At 24.5% G+C, this 6,064-nt stretch overlaps 1 long non-coding RNA gene across 1 annotated transcript; it reads right to left on the bottom strand.

Annotated features, from left to right (window-relative positions):
• Positions 1 to 488: 488 nt before the first annotated feature.
• On the bottom strand, positions 489 to 1,467 carry LOC126551165 (uncharacterized). The gene is made up of 3 exons (XR_007605038.1): positions 1,020 to 1,467; positions 759 to 934; positions 489 to 698 (listed from the first exon to the last, which is right to left on the bottom strand). It is a non-coding gene; the product is annotated as an uncharacterized LOC126551165 (long non-coding RNA).
• Between the last annotated feature and the right edge of the window lie 4,597 nt (positions 1,468 to 6,064).

Below are 6,064 nucleotides of genomic sequence, written 5' to 3'. Positions count from 1 at the left end.
GTCACACCCATATAGTGATATTGATTGCTTCATTAATTGGGTGTCCAATTAATATACTTTCGTACACTTGGTTTGCAATTTCACGTCACACATATTTATGTTTTTCATATCTCTACTCTCTAAAATTCGCCAGTTGCTTTTATCTTAAACGATAGTGCATTTGCGTTTTATTATTAAAATTGAATCTATATGTATAATATTTAAAATAATTTATTATAACATAATATGATTTTATGAGATCCGTATATTACTATGTTTCATACTTTTATGTATGTATACTTATATGAATCAGAGTAATTATCTAAGACAATTAAAAAAAAAAAAAAAATGGTTTAAAATAATATTACTTCAATGTTTATGATATTGATTTTATCATGAAAAATTATTTAATGTCTATCACAATATGTTAAAACAGGTAATAATAATTTAGTAGTTGCATTTTTGTTGTCATGGTTTTCCGAAATAAAATTAAAACTATCTGACGTTCATTATTATATATTTTTTAAAGTGTTGATAAAATCATTAGAGCTTACGCATATAATATATTAGTATATTCGACTCACCGCGTGTAAGCTTGATCGCCATCGTCTCCGTTGTTCGCGTTTGAAACCGTTTGATTAATATTAATTAATCGTCAAACAGCGAGGTTCATCGCAAAATAGTTCTGTCAAATCTGTTTGTGTTGCCGAACTTAGTACCTGTATTGGATTAAATATTAATAGTGATATACTATTATTATTTAGATAATAATGTCATACCTGCGGTTTTTATTTGATCGTCGCAAATATTATAATACTATTATAATGTCTTTGATAAACCCGTTATCATTATCCTGACTAGCTAGTAACCAGTAACCACTATTCCTTTCGATCCAATACGAAATTGATATTATATAATAAGGGTTTGAAACGATTCTTCAATGGTATATATTATACTAACATAATATTATAATAAGGATAAGACACAGGTCATCGTGTACAATACTATATTATAATGTATACCTACATTATGATAATTACCTATAGTGTTTCTTCGAGGGCGTATGACGTTGGTCGTGCGTAATGCAATTTAATATTGTCGTCCATGATCGTTTTCAAAATGTTATACCTGCACACAGTACCAAAAGTTCGGGGAAATTCGTTTTTCCTATTTTAAACAATAAATTACGTGATTACGTGATCGTAATATTATACGTGATTTGAGTGTTTTTATTGTACTTGGAAATTGTGTATACCAAATCCAAATGTCAATACAATTTTATATTGGTCGTTTTTCTTCCATGGAAATTAATTATTTTTTTTTGCAATATAGCCATTCTGTTTTAATTTTCTTACCTTTTAAGAATATCATGTGCTGTAGTGCTTATATATCCAATAATATAAGAAGTATACACAATAAATAATACATTTAAGTTGGCTGAGTAATAAAGTTGTACACATTGATGACTTAAGGTTATGTTATTGATGATAGATTTTATTATTTTCATTAGGACGTAAACAAATGGATACTACGAACATCAAATTTTTCAAGGTAACTGTTTTAAATTAAAACCTATTTTGCAAATATTATTTTTAACTTATGTTTCAATTCTGTGTTAAACTACTCGAATTATTATAAAACGTACTTAATAGTCCACAAGTTAATTAATTTAATACATTTAGGCTTTAGTACATTCAAACGTTTAATAATCTCAATTCTTATGAAAAAAAATACGCGGTAAATGGACTTTCTTCTTACATATCAATACACATCGTTAAAAATGTTTATATGTATATTATTATAGTAATATATTATATAGATACGTATATATACAATAATAATTTAATAGTATTATATATTATATTTATTACTTAAATCCCCCCCCCCAAAGTATATTCATTGAAATGGAACTACTTAAATGACTTACCTACTTTTAAAAACAATGGAAATACCTTACCTATTTAAATCATACAAAGATATTATTACAAACTCAAATTGTCACAAGAAATGTTAATTAAACAGGTCTGAGTAAGAATATTATTTATAGGTGTAATAGACGTACAGACGTCAACTAAAAATTTATTATCTGTAATCGCCGATTATTATAATGATTGTGGGGATGATTAAGCTTATTTACATTAAAGATAATAATAATTATAATAATGATAATAATAAGAATTTAGCTCCTCCCATGCACAATATACTAACACACATTATTATATTTATCGGGTCTGTGGGTCTTACTAAACTAGTTCACTGTTCACCCAAATAACTTGTTTATTTATGTATATATTAACAAAAACGTGTGATATCCAAATATGACTTTAGAGTATAGATTACAGTTCTATCGACATAGTCACAGCCTCACCTTGCGTGCCAATCCTCCCACAGATTAGACTCATACGTAATTGTACATTTAGAATTTATCTAACTAAATTCGAATTGAATTTGAGTTCAAAACACTCATCCAAGCGAATATGGAAAAAGTAATACAAAATTGTTATCAACTTTATTATACCACACCATTTAACTTAGGTTCTTGTGCATTTCCGTTATCAGGGATTTTTATTGTTGACCTTTCTACATTAAGGCTTGAGTTTTGCGATCTAAACTTAAAAGTATTTTGGTTAATAAATGTCCACTGAATTTGGCAGTTTATAGCAATGTTGTTTATTTATTTTAATGCATGGTAAATATTTTACACAGAATTCAACTTATTCCTACACTTTTTTGAGTAGGGTCTTCTTTTGACGTATTCAATTTATCTGGATACCTGACTCCTGGAAACTTCACCAAATAAGTAAAAACTTGATTCAATGTACATATAATAAAAGAATTTCAGTATACGTATGTAAGCAAGACCATTTTTGATAAAAATAAATCTTTCCCCTTTTTTATAGCTATTTTGAAATAATTATTTTCGATCAGTGCCCTATTTCGATCACCAATGTAAATTTGTATAATTAATTTATCATTAAAAATATATCACCCATTTTAGATTCATAAATTGGCCGTTTTCAAAAATCTTTCTATATTATTGTAGCAACAAATATCTGATATAATTGTTCTAATTTTTAATAGATTGAGTAAATATTATAATAGAGGCAAGAGCATAAGTATAGTTGTTTTAATTAATTTATTTAGTTTGTCCTATAGCCTATGCTAATAAATAATTTTACAAAATTTTTAGTTCACTACCTATGTTTTATACAATATTTGTAAAAAACTATCTATAGTATATGACGGAACACATATGCACATATAAAATACTGTACGTATTGTATACATTTGCACAATTCACAAACGTAACTCATAATTATTTATACTGTACCTCTTACTTCACCAATTATACCCAACATGATAAAACACAAAAATCTTCATTGTGGTAATGATTTTTATTTTTAAGTGGTTTAACCTCCAAATGATCCAACTGTATAAATTAATAATAATTTAATTACTAAATTTGTCTCCTTTTCAACTTTTAAATAGGCAATAAAATCAATATAATATTATTTCAATTTATATCATTATAATTTGTAACAAACAAATCACTTTGTATAGGTATTGCTATTGATTATAAGTACTATATTCGTAGTAATATTTATAATTAATATTAATATAGGTATATTACGTTTTCATTAATTTATCTTATATTCTATTCCCTATCTTCAGTTATAATGACAACCATATCTCGTGAGTTCGGTTACCATTTTCATTCATATTGTCATATTACTATTAATTAGGGAAATATTAAGTTATTGTTTTCCATATTCGTAGTATTATTTGAATTCTTATTTTATGATTTTTAATTTTTGTGTTATTAGTTTAATAATCACCAACTTAAACTTTTTAATTCGTTTGTTTTATAATTGAAGTTCACTAAGAGTTTCTAATTAATTATTATTAACAATATTATAATTGTATCACATATTATTATGTATATTAAGGAACTGGTACCGTGATTTGTTTTTATAAATTTAAAAAAAAAAACAAACATCTAGAGTCTAGACTCTAGTTGCTAGCTAAGTATCACCAGAGAGTGATTTCTAAAAAAAAAAAAACTATTGTTACGTAATAATATCACATCTGCTTATTGAGCTACGTATTGTACAAATACCTAATTGTAAAATAATAAAAATAAAAAATATTTATTATGTATACTAATCATTTTAAGTGATTACATTTTTGAAAAGCGGAATGATGAATTTATAAATTTGTATATTTGTATGTGTTTTTTTGTGAATATTTTTATTTTTGTATTCAAATTTTGAAACAGTAAAAGTGATTCGTTTTTAATTTAATCAAAACATTTTTTTTATGCAATTATGTAATTTTCAAGATAGCCATTTTGTTGATCATCTTTTTTTAAAACATATAATGTATATAATATAATATATTGTATTTGTATTATATATTATGGTGTGTATATAATGGTGTGTATATATATATATTATATATAATATATATATTAACCAAGTGAGAGGAAATAACGTTTTTCAATTTTTTATGACAATCTTTAAACAACTAGTAATTAATGAAGTTTTCAGTTAAGGTTAAAAAATTTAAATTTTTAATAATTGGTATTTTGTATGACAAATGTCAATTCATATTAATAAAAAAAAAAAATTAATTGTTTCACATTTAAATTATAAAATGTCTATTTTAGACTGACAATACTTATACATACGTAACTTTAAGTTTTGATTTAAATATAATTAACAATAGCTGTGTCTTATCGTTCACTGAACAGTGAAACTGGTTACCTACTTATTTTTAAGTATTTTTATTATCATGAATTGAACCTAAAAAATTACGAAATGAGGCTTAATCTCACGGTAATAATAATATTAACTACGCGTATTGCAATTTTGTAGATTATAATTAAAATTATTCATTTATTGTGTTTTGTCTTTAGCTATAACATTTTGTTTCGTACCTTATATATTGTTAAATATTTAAAAATGACTCATACTTTCTCAGTAGGTACCTGGTATATGAATACTTCGATATGGTGATATGTTACTTCCGAAACAACTAGTCATAGACAAGCTGCTTATAGCTATGGAATCAAATATCCCAATTATGAAAAACATCGTTCTAATTTATCAACAAATTAATATCTCGACTTTTGGAAATAGGTAAAATTGCGTTATCCTCGAGTTACCTATAATCTGGTTACAAATACTTTTTTTCTTACATATTCATAAACACAATTTCCTCTCACTTGGTTTATTTTTATTTAATTTTAATAATTTTTTTATAACTGTTTTTAAAAAAAGATAATCAACAAAATGACTATTTTGAAAAATTAAAAAAATTGATAGCATAAAAAAATATTGTTTTGAATTTTTTAAAAAAAAAATCGAATTATATGCCATTCAATCAGAATTTCCATACTTATTAAAAACACGTTTACATTTATTGATTTTTTACGGAGATACTAAGGGTGAATCATAGTGATATGGTACTTAAGGTCATGTTGAATGTATTATAGTCTTCTCGCAGTTTTTTTATTCTTTACAAAATACAAACATAAAAAATTAATATCAATATATTTGAGTAAAGATAAACATTTATTTTATTAATGAAGACAAATAGATAAACAATAATATATTAAGTGTTCTTCTTTAACATTAGTTTTTATTCAAATGGCGTACGCTTAAGCATTATTGAAGTCGAATCAAAATAGTTAAATGCAATGAATTAATTTTTCGAATTTTTTTTTAAAAAAAAACCTATTGCAATATTGACTAGATAAGAATTTAAATTTTCATCTTCATTTGTTTATCTAGACAATATTGTCAAAAAATGTATTTACTATTTGGTCATTTCGACTTTAAAAAACAGGAGTATTACAACAGCATTATAATTTATCAGTATTTTTATTCGATTTTATTATTTAAGATGACCAAATTAGTTATAGATAAATATAAAAATAATAATTGTGCACAAAATGTTTTATTATTATTATTATTGTTGTTGTTGTGATTATTTGATTCTTTTTTTTTAGTATATTTCCAAAATCACGCCCTAGTCACTGATATGAAATAATAATGATAATAAAAAAAGCGAACAGAAAAAAATT

This window comes from Aphis gossypii, chromosome 3, assembly GCF_020184175.1.
Source record: "Aphis gossypii isolate Hap1 chromosome 3, ASM2018417v2, whole genome shotgun sequence".
In the NCBI taxonomy this organism is placed as follows: domain Eukaryota; kingdom Metazoa; phylum Arthropoda; class Insecta; order Hemiptera; family Aphididae; genus Aphis; species Aphis gossypii.
This window is presented reverse-complemented; position numbering and strand designations above follow the sequence as displayed.